This window comes from Canis lupus, chromosome 32, assembly GCF_011100685.1.
Source record: "Canis lupus familiaris isolate Mischka breed German Shepherd chromosome 32, alternate assembly UU_Cfam_GSD_1.0, whole genome shotgun sequence".
Taxonomy (NCBI): Eukaryota; Metazoa; Chordata; class Mammalia; order Carnivora; family Canidae; genus Canis; species Canis lupus.
The window spans coordinates 22,985,651-23,007,119 of NC_049253.1; the positions used below are offsets into that span (position 1 = coordinate 22,985,651).

The 21,469-nt window shown below is 36.0% G+C and overlaps 1 long non-coding RNA gene across 2 annotated transcripts; it reads left to right on the forward strand.

Moving 5' to 3' along the window:
* Positions 1 to 703: 703 nt before the first annotated feature.
* LOC106558121 lies at positions 704 to 20,872 on the forward strand. 2 transcript variants are annotated; one of them, XR_005382847.1, is made up of 7 exons: positions 704 to 760; positions 3,902 to 3,961; positions 5,554 to 5,636; positions 6,266 to 6,478; positions 16,058 to 16,653; positions 19,152 to 19,325; positions 20,513 to 20,872. It is a non-coding gene; the product is annotated as an uncharacterized LOC106558121 (long non-coding RNA). The 2 variants fall into 2 exon arrangements; XR_005382846.1 differs by having other exon boundaries at positions 19,152 to 20,872.
* The last annotated feature ends 597 nt before the right edge of the window (positions 20,873 to 21,469 follow it).

Sequence of the window (21,469 nt, forward strand, 5' to 3'; positions counted from 1 at the left end):
AATACTGAGGTGGAAATAAATATTTGGCTAATTTAGAATGCTTTTTGATTATTTTGTTTAATGCTTTATAGATATCTTTTTTTTAAAAAAAGATTTTATTTATCCATTTATTCGTGAAAGACACAGAGAGAGAGAGAGAGAGAGAGAGGCAGAGACGCAGGCAGAGGGAGAAACAGGCTCCATGCAAGTTGCCCTCAATCCCCGGACCCCAGGATCACACCCTGGGCCAAAGGCAGGCGCTCAACTGCTGAGCCACTCAGGTGTCCCTCATTTAGCATTTTAAAATAAAACTTTTGTTATAAGAAAATGGATTTTTTTTGTTTAATAAGAATTTAAATTTTACTTCAGTGCTGATCTGCTTCCCCTAAACACATAATGGTTGATTGGACATATTAGATAGCTATCACAAATTATGGCATTTTCCAAAGATGGCCACAAAAATGTCATTCATTCAACTGCCCTTCTGTACTACCTACCATTCCACTCTCAAGAGATGGTATCTGAAATATCTCCTTAAATCTGGGTAGTCTTTATGGCTGCTTTGGCCGTTAGAAAGAACATGGTAAAATGATACTGTTCCAGTTCCTGGTGTAGCCCTAACCTGCCTGCCTGTTTCTGCTTTCTGCCTCTTAGAAACCATATATCATAAAGAAGATGTGGGATATATATACAATGGACTACTACTCAATCATCAAAAACAAACAAACAAAAAGAAATCTTGCCATTTGCAATGATGTGGATGGAACTAGAGGGTATTATGGTAAGTGATAGAAGTCAATCAGAGAAAGACAATTATCACAGGATCTCAGTCATATGTGGAATTTAAGAAACAAAACAGAGGATCATAGATGAAGAGAGGAAAAAATGAGATAAAGAGAGGAAAAATGAGATAAAAAATGAGATAAAATCAGAGAGGGAGACAAACCATAACAGACTCTTAATCATCGGAAACAAACTGAGGGTTGCTGAAAGGGAAGAGGGTGGGAGAATGAGGTAACTGGGTGATGGGCATTACGGAAGGCATGTGATGTAATGAGCACTGGGTGTTATATAAGACTGAAGAATCACTGAGCTCTACCTCTGAAACCAATAATACACTATGTGTTAATTAATTGAATTTAAATAAATTAAAAATAAAAAAGAAACCATATATTATGTAAGAAGTGTGACACCAAGACACCATGGTGTGGAAATCCATATCTCATGGAGTGGCCCTGAAGGATGAGAACTTATGTGGAGATAGACAAAGAGAGACAGAAAGAGAAAGAAGAGAAAGAAATAAAAAAGGGAAGGAAGGAAGAAAGGAAAGAAGGAAGGAAGCAAGTCGCTGCAAAGTACCAAAAATACGAATAAAGAAGGTATTCTGGAAGAGGATCCTCCAGCCTCAGCCACCATAACTATAGCTGAAGCCATGTGAAGCAGAGCTAAACTACCTTGCTGAGCCTTTCCCAAATTTCTGACCTACAAAATTGTGAGCAAAGCAAAAACATTGCTTTAAATGACTAAGTTTTCAGTTAACTTCTTAAACAAGAATAGATAACCAAAACAGAAATACTGATTAAATTTAAATTTATTAGAGAGCCTCCAAGCTATAAAGTTTGTTTTGCCTTTTCTCTTATGTTATGTGGCAAGGGAATGTTCTGAGTGCTGGTGATAAATGTTATGTGGCCCTTGCTATCCAGTAAGAGATACACAAAAATAATTACCTAAAATAAATGTGACAAATGCAATAATAAAGTAATAAGAGAATATAGAAGGAATAATTAGTCTTTCATCAGAAGTTAGGCACTATAATGGCAAGAATTTTTATCTGCTTGGCTCAGACCAAATATAAAGGTGTCTAGTGCATAACAGATTCTCAAAAAATATTTGTTGAATAAACAAATGGGTGAACTCATGAAGGAAGTGATGGGCATATGAATGGTCAGGTTTGGAAATGACTCCTGAAAGAACTGAGAAAAGAGATAATATTTTAGCCATATCCTGAAGGATGCCTAAAATTTTGTTAAGAGGTGTAGTAAAAGATAGTAGATAGGATATAGGTGGTAACTGGAATAGGCTACCATGTACCATCGTGTGCCACTGTGTGGCTGGCAACTTAGTCTGTGGGAGCAGTGATAACGGTCTAGTATGCATAGTCACACCCTAATTTGAAGAATCTTAGCATCCCACCCCAAATTATACCAAGAGATTGGTCTAATCTTAAGGAATATTGGGGATTTCAGTGGGATTAATTCCCAGATTGAGGTAATTCTCTAACACATCAGGAATCCCATATGTTTCTCAGACCCAAGATTTCTAGATGCAGAATTGGTTCTTTTAAGCAACTGACTACATTTCACTTGAAGTATAAGGTCCTTGGACTTGTTTTTTGATCAGCATAGTCTATAGGTTGGGGATAAGTAGAAACTTAAACTTGCTGATCAACTTCCACTGAGAGATAAGGTAATGTAATACTTACATTTCATTTTGTATTTGAGAAGGCCAAGAAGCTTTAATGACTAGAAATTCTTAGTTGGCATTAATTGGCTATAATTTTCAGAAACTGGAACTCTCCTAAATGTCCTCTGCATTAATTCATTACTTATTTATATTTGCTTACTTATTCACATATTTCAGTATCTGAAAACATGGCGAAGTATTATCAATTCTTTAAGGCTTCAATCTCTATAATCTCAATAATAAATAAAGTAGGAAATGAAGTAGGCCATTAAAAATCTCTTGCTCTTTTTTTTTTTTTATGAGAGTGAGAAGGGGTGAGGGGGAGGGGCAGAAGGAGACACAGAGAGAGAATTGCAAGCAGGCTCCACACCCAGCACAGAGCCCCACACCGGGCACAATCTCATGACCCTAAAATCATGATCTGAGCCAGAATCAATAGTTGGACACCTAACTGACTGAGCCACCCAGGTGTCCCAAAGACCTCTTGATCTTTTAATGGATCATAGACAAGTTATGACAATCCATCTGGAAATAGTGAAAGGATTGTCTACTGCTGCTATTTTATAGGAAGTAATTAAGGACAAAAAGAGATATACGAGTCCAGAAGCACCAATATTTCCAAATAAAACTCAAGGACAATGTTGGCCAATTAATACCAAATGTTGAAAGAAAGTTAATAAAATTTTAATAGGGATTTATTATAAATTTTTGATTGAAGCTTCACTGTTGAAAGAGAATGATCTTCCTATTTAAAAAAAATTCTGGCAAGCTATCTTTGCTATGAATTGTCTCTTTCTGACAATAGTCATATTCTCTCTGCCACCTTACTTAAAAGTACTAATGACCTAGATACCACTGAATTGTAGTTTTTTTTTTTTTTACAGGCCAAGATTTAGTGAAAATTGATGGTATTTAACCTCTAATATTGAAAAAATACTCTGAAATATTATTTCTCAAATGTCCTTCAAGCCAGACTGGAAAGGCAATATGCACATGATGTCATATCACAACAGATAATCACTAACATTAAATTTTATATCACTCCTATGAATGGCTATTATAGTCAGCAGGTGACTTTGTTCAATTCTTAAGCAGGTCTAGACCGTAGAACCAACTGTCTTATGACTCTGATAGCTGTTGAGGGTGGTTACTCATTCATTGATTTCTGGTATAAGTCCCACTACTGTTAGGCAACAGGTGTTGGTTCTCTAATCTCTGCACAAAAGTAAACATTCTTATTTGGTTTTATCACAGCCAGTGGGTTCCTTGGTTGGGTAAAACTTTATAATATTCATGATACTAATTGAAAGGCATTAGAGCATTTCTGGACATATTTTTTCCAATATAAATAGCTAACACTTCTTGGGTGCATGCAGTATGTCATGGTGCTAGGAATTTATAAGTGGTATCTGATTTAATTTTATAGCAATCTATAAACATTATTATCTCTGTTTTACAGAAGAGAAACTGAGGCACAGTCACACAACTATTAACCAGATGAGCAGAATTTCAAAGTCAGGTTTGACTACAGATTACCTATTCTTTTAGCTTTTGGTTCTCTAATCTCTGCACAAAAGTAAACATTCTTATTTGGTTTTATCACAGCCAGTGGGTTCCTTGGTTGGGTAAAACTTTATAATATTCATGATACTAATTGAAAGGCATTAGAGCATTTGCTGACATCAACCAGTGGACAAACATCAGTGTGGTATTTTTTATGACATTAGAACTACTTCTTGTTGGACATTGCATCTTAGTGATACAATTAATGTAGGTTGAATGGATAGGAGAAAAAATGAGAATTCCTAGTCACTATTTGAATCTTATAATTATAAACAAGCTAACCTTGATAGACCTGCAAACACATATTGGGATCACCTATTCTAATCACATTGATATAAAATACGAAAAAAAATTCTGTCACATTCACACCAACTATTTCAAATAATGAATTCCAAAAATATTTACCAAGAGTAGGTAAGAACTAATGCATCAGAATTTTGCCTTTAAATTAACAATATTAGTATGAAGAAGTTGGTGGACTTGAAAAAGAACATGCTACAAAAAAGAAAAACAGCAGTCTAATTCAAATATCTGAAAAAGATTATCTGGTAATGGACAATTTCAAATGAAATAATCTTGACATAAAGGCTAACTGTAAAGAAATTTAGGAAGCTGGTTGTAAAATTAAAAGCATTATAAACATGAATTAAATATTTTCTAACGCCAGATACATAAGGATAAGTCCATATATGATCTGATTTATTGTAAAAGCTTACAGTATGACACCAATAAAACCATTCTATATCAAAAGGGACAAACCCTAGTACTTTCCCCATATGGCATGTGTTACAGGCAGTTTCATGCACCTGTTGTGGGTGTGTTTTCAGCACTAGAAAATTAATGTATTGAAAAGTCATTTTAGATACAAATTATCCAGAATTTAAAGCCTTTTTGAATACACATATCTGGTATAAATCAAGATAACTTAAACCAAAACAAGAGTGCTAAACAAAAGGCAAAAAAGGTTATAACTTTTGAAAGAATCAAAGGAACAGGTCTATTAGCATCATATAGAAATTTATGATTTTATGTATGCAAATCTCAGACATTAAAAGATGATGAAAAGTTTTGGCAATACCCAATATCTTCCTGGGAAAAATAAATGCATGGCTTTAGATGAAAATTTGTAACAATAAGCCTTGCAATGCATGTAGAAAAGTAATATCTTTTTATATGTAAAACAGTAATATACCATGTCTTCATTAAACTAAGCACACTATTATATAAATTAAAAATAGAAACCTATGCGGAAATAGTTAAAATGCTAAAAAAATATCTAAGATCTGCCAACAATGAACAGTACTACTCCGCAATAAATAAATTCTACCCCTTTCTGACATGACCTGGACAAGAAATTCAACTTCTCCAATGTTCCTTTCAGCCATAAGAAGGTGGAGTAAAATTGCTTTCTTCTCTATGGGAGATGTTAAAAAGAATTTCTTACCATTCTTCTAAAATGCTATGGTGAATATTGCTGTTCTTAACGGAATTTGAATATTGATTAGTTTTATAAATATAAATAATAGAACTTTTCTATTATTTCTCTAGGTCCGGATTTGAAGAATCTCCCTGAAATTGGGAAAGGACAGATCCAATGCTGACTTTCCAGCTATGGAAGATTTATTTGAAAGGTTAACCCTCCTCTCCGGAAGAAAACTATTGTCATTTTTTTTCTTCCAGTCTTTTGCTCTTTGGGGACCATTTCTCTTTTAATTTATTGCTCTGTGTTCTAAAAAGTGGAGAGAGATTACAAACCACGTTTAGAAAGTGTATTAAATATAACTTATGGTAAATTAGTAATACCTCTTGAAAAACCCTGCTATGATCTCTCCCATGGTGCTTCCTTTGGGGGAAGATAACTCAATTGTGTTGATTTAAAGGTTCTGTCCAGTTCTTTTAAACATTCCTTTGATGTTGTATTGCTCTGCTTGTAATCGACTGTTATTGCCCTATATTAAGTTTGCAGAGTGAAGGTAAATCTTTTGTGATGTGATTGTGCCACCGCAAACTCAATATTGTTCAGGGGGCCTTTATAACTCTCAGCTACATGGTAGCAGGGCAGCACACATTTTCATTTTTACCTTTTTAGACTTTTATTCTTTGTGCTGAAGCTGAAACTATGTGTGCTTACGTACACGCTGTAGTGCTTGCTCTGTGAAGCGGTAACTCATAAGCAAGGAGAACATTGTCAGGTGGGTTTTTTTTTCTTTTTCTGAAATTGTCAATTTTATTGTTGATCTTTTTCATTATGTTCCATTAGGTACTCTACTGTGTTATTGAAAAAGCACCACTATTGGGAAAAGCTCCGTTCAAATATCTATCCAAGTTTCTTGAATAGTTTGAAATGTTTTCTAAGGGTACGTAATCGTCCTATTAAAGGAGATTCTCCGGAGGAGCCCAATCCTACCTTGAAATGGATAAATGTGATTTCCCCTGGTGGCAGATCACATGTAGAAGAACTATGTGATCAGAGGTATTAACACAGATAATTCAATATTCACATTGGCCTGTTTCATTGAAAGTAGAAACTTCATATAGTGGCTTGTGTTATTATTTGCTTTTTTTGGTTAAGTTTCTTGCAAAAAATAGATCCAATATTTTTCACTGGTTCAGCATTGAGCTCAGTTTAAAACTGTTTGTAAAGCAAGACAGCACTAAGACTATTTTTTAGGCATTGATTTTACTAATTGATATGTGCCCTGTTATCATTATCCTTTTTCCTGTCTTGTTAAAAGATATGATCACAGTTTTCGAGAAATAATTAGTGATTTTGAAAAAATAAAAAAATATCCACAAATGTAAGAGAATATTTTGTACATTATAATAGACTGGATTTTAAATAACTATACGTATTGAGTGTATTATTCGCTAAGGTAGCTCTGACTCCTGTCAACATTTCCTCTACTACAAATATTTTTCATTATCATTTCCTTGCTAGTAAAGAGAAATGACAGCAGTAGTCTTCAGTCTCGGAGATGGATAAAGGCTGGTTGCACTGGTAAATGTCTATAGCCTTGACATTTTCTAATGGTCTTCTTTCTGTTTTCCCCTTCTTGTCACTTGTCTTCACTGTAGGCCTCTTGCAAGCCAGTCTTAAGAACTCTACAGTTCTTTATGAAGAGCATTAAGAACACACAATTCGTAGGAAGAAAATTTCTGAGGCAATGCTTAATATGCATATTAAAAGATGAATATATTATTCAGTGAGAATGAGGTTCACAATTGAAACCAGAATTGCTTGGATGGAACCTTAGAAAGCATCTCCTAGAGCCTGCAAATAGTTGACCACTCGTGCATATGTGGGCCAGAGTTTTCTTTAATTTACACATGGCTTTAGTTTTGTTTTTATTCATTTTTTAAAATTAGGTGCTAATATTCTAAAATAGGAATTTTACCTTATAATATGGATTTTCACCTTCTTTTGAACAACTGGAAGCTCTGATAGCACTGGGCCAACAGTCTCACCAGGAATGTCGCCTGAGGTGGCTGGTGTATCATTCTTTTGCTGGCTGAAGTCCTCACATGGGCTGCTTCATTTGCAATACTGCTGGCCCCTATATGCACCTGAGTTTGTGGTATCTGTTTCTAGTCTAATTGCAGCAAGTTCTTCAGCCTCTTCACTTTACTCACTCTGGCCCCTCATGTCACCACACCCCTCACTCCACTTCCATCTGTCAGGAATGGTTACACCTCAGAGAGCATTTCCTTCCCATGGTTCTCTTCAGTCACTCCTTATCACCTCCTACAGGTCTCTCTGGCTTTAATTCTTTCTCTGCCCTTTGTTAATTGTACACACAACACAATTGAGCTATATTGATTGTATTTTCCCTTTGCCTCCCAATAATTGTGAACATTTGAAAGTCAGGGACCATCTTTGCACCCCCACAGAGTGACTTCCTACACAATGCCTTGTACCTAGTATGCTCTTCACAGGTATATAGTGATGCAGATCAGATATGTCAAGATTTCATATGTATTCTTTTTATCTGTTAAATCATTGAAATTTAAGAAATTAAAATTTCCTATCCAAGTGGTCAAGGAAATAAAAGTGGGAGGAACAAAAAGCAAAATTTTCTTAAAGGGTAACCAAGAGTGGATTATAACTATCATTCACCTCAGTAGTAAGCATGAGCTGTTCAATTACAGCTCAAACCTCTTGAGATGGTATCACTGGGACAGAATTTAGCTCAATCCCACCCCCTACCTATACATTATCTGTTAGCACATTAGCATCGGTTCCCTCCTTCTATGTTCTCCTTTGGTGGCGGTGGCAGGACACTTGGGAACTACATTCCCAGAATCTCTGACACCACTTTCTGGGTTAGGTTCTGCTAGGAGATGTGTTCATATGGAATCTGCAAGGTGGCAGAGAAGTGGAAACCATGTTTTCTTTTCTCTGGCAGCAGCAGGCAGACTTATGGGCTTTTGTAGAGGTGAGATTTTGCAGCAGTCTCCTCTGAGCCTTTTTTCTAAGAATGACCTGTTTCCTGATTGAAACACCTAGAGCTGTTTCTGATTTCCAAACTATTTTCCTGACGAAACTCCTACTGATGCATTCTGAGAAGGAAATAGGCAGCAGGGTACCATTTAGTACATTTATTTCTGATTTTGACATGATCAAGTGTTTAAAATCAGAGCTTCACAATCTAGAAAATAATATAAATCAGTATCTCCAAAATAGAAGTAGATCCTCCCCATAAAAAGGGGAGAAAGGTGAAAATATCACAAGTTGCCATTAGATCACTTATAAGAAGAATATATTTTCTTTTTATGCAAGAGATTATTTGCAAGATAAATGTTCTGAAAAGATAACCTAGGCCATGTTGAACTGACAAAAATACTCCTGATAAAAATATTTGAAAGGTACAATGAAAAACCATAAATATTTTTACCCTCAACTTAAATACAATGGTTAGCAGAGTGTTTTGTATACCATAGATACTTAGTAAATGTTTATTGATTTAACTATAAAGAAGAAAGTAAAAGTACCTTGCTTCTTTTCAGTGAAATCTGGTGTGTGAGAGCAATATTCTTAGTGTGAAATAATTTAAAAATGTTTATTATTTGTCTTTGTGGAGCATAATCAATGTTCTGAGCACTATAACATATCTAGAAATGGCTTAGGTTCCTGTTTATTAGGTAAGAAAATGGTATATTATGATTTCCTCTTGCTTTAGATTAGCTAAAATTTCAGTAAAATTGCTGTTGCAAACTTATTTTAATTAGCTTGAAACACAAATAACTTTACTATGGCTTAGTCAGAGTCTTGTGGTATGGAAGGCTAGTCTATTGAGGTCCACTACGGTGAGTTAGAGGGTTAGTAATACCCTCTAAATGAGCCCACCCCTCAAAATCACCCCCAGTCTGCAAGACAGAGCTATCTTGATTGTAATTCAAAGTAACTCTTCTTTGAAAAGATGGTTAGTTACAGTGGATTGCATGCTTTTTCTCTGGTATATTTCTAATTGTGCTTGGTTCTTGTTGCCTGCTAGATTTCTTGCATCAGACACGTTGACTCTTCTCACAGGTGAATGGATGCAAGTTGACTTTGTGCAAGCTAAAGATTTTCTGTGAGATGCTGCTTTGTCCTGGTTAATATGAACTGTTAGCCATTTCACCTTGCTTTTTACACAAGGTTTTTTTCAAGGTCACCTAAAAAAGTTGAGAAAACAGTTTCTTTCTTATATAGGATAGTAAAGATGAGCGTTGTTTCAAAAAAAGAACAAACCAGAATACACAATAAATATATTTGGATGTATGGTGAAAGTAATCCATAATTTGAAGTATTTTATATGTATTTATGACAATTAGGTTCATTTTTTAGAACAAAGTGGCACTAGACATAAAGTCTTTCTTTCCTCATCATTCCTATGGCAACACGTTGGGAAATGAACATGTAGAACTAAAAGCCATGAAGCAAAATCCTGATTTACTTCAATCCAGCTAATAAATTTGGAAAATGCAATGGACTAAAAAACCTTTAAAACTTAAATTGTTGCAACTAGATTTTCTTTCAATTTTCACAGAACAGCAGAGTATTATTACATAATAGAATTTTATGTTAAGAGAAATATGCAGACTGTCTCTAGTGATCAGTCTTGATTCATAGTCTTGTGGCTTTTGCACATAAGCCACTGTAATCATTTAAACATCCAGAGAATCAAGTCCTAAAATTGGATTCTAATTTGTTAAAAATAAAATCTTCTTACTAAGAGTATTTACTAATATATTTCCTAATATGTAAAAATTATATATAGTTTAATTTATAACATGTATATACTAATATAAATACTTCGACAAAGTAAAAGCAGAAACTATTTATTATAATTAAATGTATTTTTTAAAAATATAAGAGTATTTATTAGTCGCAAATCCCAAATAATTAGAAGTGTGTAAAATACAATCCCTTTTTTAAATCCCTTAGACTATAAATGTCAATAATTTGACATATATTTTCTCCCATGTATTTATAAGTATATATATAGATAGATTTTTTAAAGTTCTGAGTGGAATAATTATATTATTATTATTATTATTAATTATACTGTTCTATAACCTGCTTTTTTTCCCTCAGTAATATACTATGGGTATATTTCTATGTAAATATATAAGGACTATAAAATTTTTATTTTATTATTTTTTTAAGTTGTCTGTATGCCCAACTTGGAGCTTGAATTCATTACCCTAAGATTAAGCGTGGTGTGCTCTATTGACTGAGCTAGCCAGAAACCCTGGAACTGTGAAATAATTTTACAAATAAAATAATTAAGAAGTTAAAAGAATTGCGTACAATTATATATTGTATTTCATAAACTTGATGAGCTTTATGTATTGTATTTCACAAACTTGATGAGCCTTAAATTATTTTTACCTTATTGGTAATTTGGATGCTTTATTAATAAATTGTTGAAAACAGGGATGCCTGGGTGGCTCAGTGGTTGAGCATCTGTCTTTGGCTCAGGGCGTGATCCTGGGGTCCTGAGATTGAGTCCTACATTGGGGTCCCTGCAGGGAGTCTGCTTCTTCCTCTGCCTATGTCTCTGCCTCTCTCTGTGTCTCTCATGAATAAATAAATAAAATATTTTTAAAAACTGTTGAAAACATTTTCTTAAGAGTATTTTCATGATAATGAAAGTGGGTTAAAAAATTTTCTTATTTTTTGCTTACTTAAAAAATTCAATATCAATTGAGTAATTAAAGTAATTATTTGTAGAAGTATCTTGTTATTCAACAAATGTAAGTTTAATGTAATTTTTAATTATGTTTTATGATAATCCATAGAAAAATCATTCATAAGGTTGCATAATGTAAAAGTAAGTCAAAAGTCCATTCATCTTAATGCCTTAGCAAAAAACAGGATTGAACTATTAGTTATATGTAGGGAAAAAGGAACTAATATTTTAGGAATATACTCGCTAGGAGAGTTGTGCAAGAATAGGAGTAATGTTATAAGAAATATAGAACCATCTGGATGTTTGGTAATTAGATGGCTTATGACTTCTTTTTCTCTTAATGTTTCTTTATGAGAGAAAATAGAAGTGAGGACAGATCTCAAGATTATTATGGTATTGGATTCTGTTGGATTAAAACATCTCCTGTATTTCTGATCTGCCTAACTGAAAATTTAATTGCTTGGGAGAGAGGAGTTGAAGAATTACCAGTGTGATCCAGAATCACGTTGCTAAACTCAATGGTCAATACTTATTCCTAATTTTGCTTGACCTGTATCATGGTTTGAAACAGCTGTATTTTTTTTTAACATTAGTGACTTATTTTTTTTTTGTTTTGTTTTCCCCAGGTTTATTGAGATATAATTGACATATAACATTGTACAAGCTTAAGATGTATTGATTTGATACACTTACATATTGCAAAATGATTACCACCAAAATTTAGCAAATAACCCCCCTCATGACACATAATTACCATTTCTTTTTATAGCAAAAATATTTATGATCTGCTCTTTCGGCAACTTTCAAGTATATAATACAATATTATTAACTACAATCACTATGCTGTACATTAGATCACCAGACTTATTAATCTTATAACTTGAAGTTTCTACTCTTTGACCAACATCTCCCATTTCCCCTTACTTTCAAGCACCTCATAACCACTAGGCTTGTCTCTTGAGACAGATGTGTCTTATTTTTAAATTTTTAAATATGTAAATCAATACTACTGTTCTCACTATTTTGTTGTTGTTTGGAAAATATAACTCATTTAAAAAATATTTGAGAGAGAAAGAGCAAGAGAGCACAAGCAGTGGGAGGGGCAGAGGGAGAGGGAGAGGAAAGAGAAACTCAAGCATATAATACAATATTGTAGGTATTGTAATACACTAAGCAGGGCTCAATTGCATGACCATGAGATTATGACCTGAGCTGAAATCAAGAGTCAGATGCTTAATCCACTGAGTCACCCAGGCACCCCAAATATAACTCATTTTCTGTTAAAATAATGATATATGTTAACATATAAGGAGTTTATTGTTATGTTTAAATGAATGAATACTTTAAATGTTTCTCAGTTTTAATTTCTAGTATCATAAATATGGATAGATATAGCTCATATAGTCAAAAGATCTTTGGGATCATCAATGCTTTTTAAGTATAAAGAGGTCCTAAGAACAAAAATATTGTGGAATGCTGGACTAAATTAAAGGAGAAAATAGATTAAAATAACAGAAAGATAAAACAATAACTTTACCATTAAACCTGCAGGGAAACCCCAAGAATAATAAAGATCAAAACACTTTTACTTCAAAGGCATAGTTTTTGACATGCCATTCAAAGTTAAGGGTTTTGATTTAATATGTAAATTAAACTGTTAAAAAGATAACTTCAAACAGAAAATGTAAATTAAATGTGGGGAAACCAATTAAAATACGGTTAAAATAAAAAAGAGAGCCAGCCTTGAAAATTCCCTGAGCAGACAAAACTAGTTTAGTCATAGAAACAAAGCTTAATTTAGTTTATTTTGCAAGGCTAACTTTGATGTGGGTCATTTCTTGCTTATGCTTCTGAAAATCATAAACATAACGGTTTTCTAAGGTTGATATGAAGCAACCACTGAGCATTCCCTATCATTTAGGAAATTCTGTCAATAGCTGTGAAGCATGAACAGTTGCTGCTTTTTCACTGTAAGCTGCTTTATAACCAATATACCTGAGTCTCATTCCATGCTTTGGCTTGAGTACTACCACTTTGTAAACTGCCTCTTCAGTGTGTGCATAATCAATTTCTACTAATTACTACTTTGGTGATTCACTGGTTTTACGTCTGTTATTTCTGAATTTTTGACAAGTAGTATACTCTTTTTAAATAGTGTTCTACTCTACCCGTGTTTTAAAAATCTCCTGAGACATCCTGAGATAATCTCCTGAGATATTTGTCTTTAGACTTAATTATAATTATTATTAATACATTTTATTTATCTACTTATTTATTTGAGAGACAGAGATAGCATGAGCAGGGGGAGGGGCAGAGGGCGAAGCAGACTCTACTGATCAGGGAGCCCTGAGATCATGACCTGAGCTGAAGGCAGACACTTAACCACCTGAGCCACCCAGGCACACCTATATTTTATTGAGAGAGAGAGAGAGAAAGTTCGCATGAGCAGGAGGAGGGGCAGAAGTAGAGGCTGAGTCTGGAGGCTGACACGGGGCTTGATCTCAAAACCTTGAGATCATGACCTGAGCAGAAATCAGGAGTCCAACACTCAACTGACTGAGCCACCCAGGCACCCCAGGGGCTTAATTATAATTAAATCCTTCAAAAGATAAACATGAAACAGAAATCAAAGCCTAATAACTCAGAAATAAAAAGCAAGCAAAAATAAAAAAAGATTAGAGATGGCCGTATTCTTTTTTAAAGTTTTATTTATTTATTTATTTATTTATTTATTTATTTATTTATTTTAGAGAGTGTGTGTGTGTGCAGCAGGGAGGGGCAGAGGGAGAGGGGGAGAGTCCCAAGTAGACTCTGTGCTGAGCCTGGAGTTAGAGGTGGGGCTCAATCCCACCACCCTGAGATGATAACTTGAGTAGAAGTAGATGATAGATGATAGATTGAGTAGAAATCTAGAGTTGAATGCTTAACTGATGAAGCCACCCAGACAGCCCTGGTTGCATTCTTTAAAAAGGTCTTATGATGAAAATAAATCTCAAAATATAAATAAAGGTCAAGTTAACTATGTTTCTCAGTGAAAATAAATGAGGAAAGAGAAATCAGACAGATGGCTAGTTTCATTAGAAGGAACAAAATATCTGAATTTAGAGAAGCTGAATTAATGCATTGCAAATTAATGCCATATATAATAATTTCTACTATGTATGAGACCCTGTGTTACTATCTTCAAGGAAGTCTTAAATGAATTATAAAGTACTGTGTTCAAGATATTTACCCAAAGTGATTTCAACGGTAAAATTAAGTGTAATTTTTTAAATGATACAATTTGTCATAGGATATAAAATAATGAGAGAAATTTTAAATTCTTATGAAGTTTTTAATTACATTGATAACTATATATGTTTCAAATATAGACAAACATAAGCCTTGGCAGCAATATCTATTAACATAGCCTATTCAATTCATCTCAATTCAGATTATTCATTTGTTTTTATAGTTATTTAATCATATAGTTATATAAGGAATATCTGCTGAATACCTACTATGTCAGGTAACTTGCAGGTGCTGAGAAGAAAGGGATGAACAAACTAGACCTAACTGCCCTCATGGAACTTAGAGTCTATGGTAGAGAAAAGATAATAATCAATTATCAGGGATAAATAGATACATTTTGTCACTGAGCTTTGAATGAACAGATTAGATGCTATTGTTACTGGAATTGATTTCTCTGGCCCAAGACTACAAGAGACCAGATCCAATAGTGAAAGGCATAGGCAAGGCTTTATTGGGGCTAGAGCTCCAGCTTAGGTTCCCACTCCGACCAGTATGCTAATATGGGAAAGGGGATATAAGTGCCTCATTCTGATTGATTGGAAGGGCCTTGTCCTTATTGGTTGATATTCAGGCAATTCAGGCAGCGCACAGGTGCTTTTTGGAGACCTAGAATCTTCTGTCTTCAGTCTGGCTTGTATATGGGGCCTTGTATATGCAGCCAGGCTGCATTCTGGTTGTGCCCTGTAGGAAAACGGTTTAACAATAACAGCCAACAAAAAAGCTCCCCAGATATGTAATGTTTTTCACTTGGGGCTAGTTCCCATGGCCCCTAACTGTGCTAGTATGAAGTTGATCACTTATAGTTGGGATTCTAAGAAGGCTTCTGTGAGAATGTGCTATTTGAGCAAATCTTTGAAGGGAGTGTAGAAGAGGGGAAAAGGAGAACATCGTGGATGATAGAGAAAATGAGGAACTGAGAGCCCCAGGGATTGAATTTAACTGACCTATTGGCAAGGATTAGAGTGAAGGAGATCATAGGAGATAGCAAAGTTCAGTGACTGGGGGGAGTGCTCAGAAGATGGACTAGCTGAAGGGTGGGAGCCTGAGAACTGCTGGCCTTTGTCCTTGGGTTTTATTTTGTTCTTAAAAAGAAAGCAGAGGAGGAATGGTCCAAAAGTTTTCTCAGAGGAGGAAGGGATATCAGTCCTAATTCTCAAGTATAAGAGGTGTGAAAGATTAAAAAGCCACAACTTGTTGTGGTGGCCAGGAGAATGTGCCTTGCAGACCTCGGACTCCAAGGAAATTAATTTACCAAAGGCCCCAGCTGCTGCTCTGGCACCATGGCCATGCTTCCCACATGCTACCCCCAGCGCTTCCCGAGTGAGGCAGGAATACTAAGGCAACACTGCTCTTGGGAGACGTGAGTCCACTTTGATGGCTGCTTTTGCCTCAAGGACTCCTGGATGGTGCTCACCCATCCTTAGACTGCACAAGAACAGTCTAGAATGCTTCCCTCATGCCCACCTTCATTCGTGTCAGACCTGCATCGCAGTCCTGTGACTCTCCTAGTCTTTTCTGGCTCCTTCCTCATTTTCTCTTACCCAGGTATTATCCCTAAGAAAGTCTTCTTTCCTTTAATCCCATTGTAGGTCTACTTCTCAGAAGAAGACAGATAAGAACAGACTCCAGGACTTCATTACCAGACTTCAGTTCAGGCAAATATCTGCAGAGCCTGCACAGGGATGAAGGCCAAAGAGGGTTTGCTAATGATGGTGGTCCAAAAGTCCTTAATGGCAGAGAGGATGGAGTTGAAAAAGACACATTTTAAAAAAATGGTATCTTTTGCATCATTTTAAAAGAGGTTGTTGCTTACCTAGCGACAATTATTAAGACTATAAAGAAAAGATGTTTTAAGAAAAGGTATTGTGAAACATGCCTAAAAGGTATGAAAAGTGTGTCACTTCTTTTTATAGTCCCCTCATTGACAAGTGGGGGAAATTCTTTCATTCTTCACCAGTCAGCATCCCTAAATTCATTCTTCCTTTCTTTTCAGGTATGGCAGAGAGAAATCTCACACCCTACTCCCACCCCATGCTGCTGTTTGGGGGTTTTGCTGTCAGATCTCAAGTCCATTAGTGTGTGGTCTGATGCCCAGGACTGGGATGAGGCATACCTGGAGGGCTAAGCTTAAGGGGGCAGGCTCAGAGCAGACACCCCTCACCCCCAAACCTGCAGGGGCTTAAGAGTGAGTTTCTTCTCATTAGTGTCAACCTGGCCCTGGCACTGTGCAGGCTATCCAAGGATTCAGAGGGGGTAGAGAAGTTACTTGTAGGAGATTTTAGCCCAAAGAATTAAGGCAATCCAAGGCTTTTACTTCTCTGTTCAGGCCTCAGGAGACAGACACTCAGGGCCTGAATCATGCCTGGAGCTACTTATTCTTCTCTTCTACCATCAATAATTTTATACAAATTAATTTCTGTGTGAAAAGGCTCAAGGGTATTTTGTCCCAGCACAGTAGGGAAATTGGAGATAATTCTTTATACATAAGCCTTAGTACTTCCCCCCCCCCAATGATTAGTAAAGCTACTTTCTTTCTTTCTTTCTTTCTTTCTTTCTTTCTTTCTTTCTTTCTTTCTTTCTTTCTTTCTTTCTTTTTTTTTTTTTAAGATTTTATTTATTTACTCATGAGAGATACACCCACACACAGAGAGAGAGAGGCAGAGACACAGGCAGAGGGGAGAAGCAGACTCCATGCAGGGAGCCTGATGTGGGACTAGATCCCGGGACTTCAGGATCATGCCCTGGCTCGAAGGCAGGCGCCAAACCGCTGAGCCACCCAGGGATCCCTAAAGCTACTTTCTTAATCTCATACCACCAGCTTTCTTGAGTTGTTAGCCTTTCAGTTCTCCAGTGCAATAGGTTTGGAGATGATTGTTCACAATTTTTGAGGATTGGTCTGTTAGGTAATATAAATAAAAGCAGTGTGTGTTGATTTGGAATCATTTGGAAAGTTCCAATGTCAATATTTGACAGAAAAGACAGCTGAGAAGGCATGTTGGGTAGTAAGGAGAAAGTTAATAAAGGTAATGAGATCAGAGTGAGAACAATAATGAAAATCCAACTAGGCATGAGTATTTTTTTTAACAAGATCAAAAATTTCTAATTCACTTTCAGATTTGTAGAGACTGATATGTTGTAGTTGTCTGTGGCTTTTAGAATTGGCAACAACAGTTGTGATGAATCAGAATAATAGTTCAGCCAAATTTGATCAGCACTTTCAGAGAACCAGGTTCAGCAACCTAAGACTTCTTAAGAACCTTCCTAGATGCCTACATTTTACAAATCAGTAAAGAGTTTTCAATTTATTATTTATTTATTTATTTATTTATTTATTTATTTATTTATTTTAAAATTTTTTTTTAATTTTTATTTATTTATGATAGTCACAGAGAGAAAGAGAGAGGCAGAGACACAGACAGAGGGAGAAGCAGGCTCCATGCACCTGGAGCCCGACGTGGGATTCGATCCCGGGTCTCCAGGATCGCGCCCTGGGCCAAAGGCAGGCGCCAAACCACTGCGCCACCCAGGGATCCCGAGTTTTCAATTTAAAAAAAGGAAGTGGAGAAGAAGATGGACATGGTTTTGCTGAGTATTTTCTGTTAAGTAAGGAAACATTTTTTTTTAAAGATTTTATTTATTCATTCATTCATTCGAGACAGAGAGAGAGAGAGGCAGAGACAGGCAGAGAGAGAAGCAGGCTCCACACAGGGAGCACGATGCGGGATTCGATCCCGGGACTTCAGGATCATGCCCTGGGCCAAAGGCAGCACTAAACTGCTGAGCCACCCAGGCTCCCCAGGAAACATTTTAAAACTCAGCTACCATCTATTATCATAGTGGTTTAACTCTCCTGGAGTAGGAATGGCAAAATCCCAGAGGAAAGCTGGGTCTTTCCATAAGAAGGGAAGGCTGGCATTTTACAAACATTTCTCTCTCTTTCTCTCACTCACTCACACACTCTTTAGTTTGTACTTAATATTATTTTCTCTTTTCAATATTGACTCTTTTTCATAGATTAGCCCTAGTCCACAGATAAACAGTTGAGAACTACAGATTTTCGAATCTACTTTTAAAAAAGCAAGAAGTTTAAGATATTCTAGAAAGATAGAGATCTATTTCACTTTTTAAAATCTATGATGGTATTTTTAAAAAGTGTAATACTATTCTTTTTTTTAAAGATTTTATTTATTTGAGAGAAGAGAGAGAGAGAGAGAGATCACAAGCAGGGGGAGGGGCAGAGGAGCAAGCAGACTCCTTGCTGAGTGCAGAGCCTGATGGGGAGAGGCTCCATCCCAGGACCCTGAGATCATGTCCTAAGCTATAGGCTGATGCTTAACTGACTGAACTACCCAGGAGCTCCCCAAAATGTAATACTATTCTGACTACAGAGATTTTTTAAATTCATGTCAAATACTGCCTGCCTTGGTACATACTAAATTATTTTACTTTTATAATCTCTCATAGTAAAAGACTAAAACTTTCCTAAGCTTTTATTGTCAGAGGTCATTTAACTTAAATTCCTATATTCCTTGAATAATTATTTATAAAATTTTCAAATCTTTATGTTGAGAGAAATGGAGGCGGGACGCTTGGTGATCTTCTTGTCCTACAAAGTTTAATGTCCCATCTAGTGCAACATCAGACAAGAGATTTCCATGACCATTTTTTTTTTGTGGGGTTCAGATGTCAAGAATATGACCCATGAGGTGAACTGCAAGATTAAGCAGAGGAGCATCAACAGCCATCATTCGAACCAAGTCATTTATAGTTCTCCTCTACAACACACCTGCTACTCCAGATGAACTTCTGCTGCTCCGTGAAGTACCCTAATTTGCATGGACTTTCAGTGACCTATCTGTAAGCACACAGCAAGCACACACCTGCCTGAAAGGCTGGGCCCTCTTTTTAACTCACCACAGGGAAGTATAATAAAGCAAGACACCATAGATTAAAAATTATAGACATTAAAGAGGAAATAGGAGTAGCAAATGATGAGATTAAGTAATAATAGTGTGATAGAGAAAGGATAAGACAGAACCAAAGTTCAAATAAATTGATTTATATCCAGGAAATTCTCTGTGGGCTCTGACAGTTTCTTTCATGAAGCTGAAATGCAGCAAGGTAAAATTCTTTCATTTTCAGGTCTTGCAAAATGATGAACTCAATTTGTTGGAGAAAACTTGAGGGAATGGAGCTTGAGCCTCTGAATGCACAGTTGGCTAATAGGGTTATGATAGAACTAAGGTCCACAGAGAGACAATGGGTGCAGGCAGCTCCCAGAGCTTCTGGTAATCCACAAGGACACCCCTCCTTACCATGTATGGTGTCTTCAAGTCTTGGTTGAGAAATACTAAGGTGGTAGGTGCATCTTTTCAGTGCATTTTTGTACAGGCAGTTTTAGGAAGTAATTTCTATTTCCTTGAAACAAGATTGGTTCTACTACAGAATAGGAGGATAAATAGGAACTACACCATGGGGAAGTAGGTAAAGGAATATGTGGGAGAGGAAGTCAGGAAGACTGGTTCATTTTGACTTTGCTGAGAACAAGAATTGTGTTGCTAAGGGGAGACTACAGCTATGTCTAGACTTTTGTCCTTACCCGTAAAATAAAAGTTTTAGATTTGATCTTTAAAAGTTCATTTCAGCTCTAAAATGTTCTAATGCATGATGTGTTTGCTATCTCCTGAGGAACCTCTCTCATGAATGTTCATTTCATTGCGGTGTTTGTCCTGTTAGAGATTTCAGACTAAAATCGATGTACAACACTGCTCATTGTTAAAACATTCTGAGGAGTCAAAATGCTCTTGAAGGAAATACATCATGCTACTTCATACAGATATGCTAAAATGAAGACACTACAATATAGATATACCAAAATGAAAATAAGAATTAGTATGGTTAACTAGAATAAAATGGATTATACCTGTCATTGTTGCAAATGAAGTCACCCTAAAAAATCTTCTCATACAACCTGTTTGGCTGTTTGGGTTTTGTTTTTGTTTTTGTGTTTTTTACATTTTCTTTCTAAAACATCTTTCCTAAAGGTGAATTGCATTACTCCTGTCGTCTATTACAGCTGAAAGATCATTACTAAAGCTACAGTCATGAATAAAGTCATAGCCACAGGAAATTGACTTCTCATACATCGAAGACTGCAATTCAGGCTCTCTTGGCTTTCTTGACCCTCCTACAGTGATTTTTCTTTCAATACTTCAGTTGGTCATGCATCTGCCAACCCCACCATCAATTTTCTTTTTGTTTTTGCTTTGATCTGTGCCCTAAGCCAGTGAAAGAGGAGGTTCTTATTCTCGAAGACGGGGGCACCTAAGCTCATTCTGGCTTCTGGAGGGGTTTGGCTATCAGAGGCACAGCAGGAAATAAATAGGCAGGAGGAGAAGGTAAGATTTCTTCTCTCCCCTTTGGCTTTGGCTCTGGGGCTGTGTCCCTCTCACATAGCTGAATTCTCAGTTGGTCTGGAAACACTGCTTCTTCCATTTGCCCAAATAGCCTTAGGGCGGTAATGGGTTCCTGCTGTTGCTACTTCCTGGCTGACTCACCATCTTTTACTGGTTCCTTTAATCCTGCAGGTGACTCTGAAAATAGTACCTTTATTCAATTCTCTTCATGCTCCCGATGAGAATGTCTCCTGCTGACTAGTATGCCATCTTTCAAGAGTTTATAAAGTCTTCTTGTTACAGAATCAGCAAAAGTACATTTATCCCCCAGAAGGTGTACTTTGATTTTGAAGTTTAATAGTTCTGTGAATTTTTTAAAATAAAGATATTACATAAAAAGGAAACAGATTTCTTTGTAGCTGTAGTAAGCTTTTTAATTACTTTTGTCAATAATCACGCCAACCTGCTTACGGCCAGTACTTAAAGAGTTGACAATGCAACAGTCTCCATTATGCCTTTTTCTTTCTTTTAGGCCTTCCTTCTCACCCTACTGAAAAAGAAGTCAATCTCTTTTGCACCTCCCCCCTCCAAAAAAAGAAAAAAGAA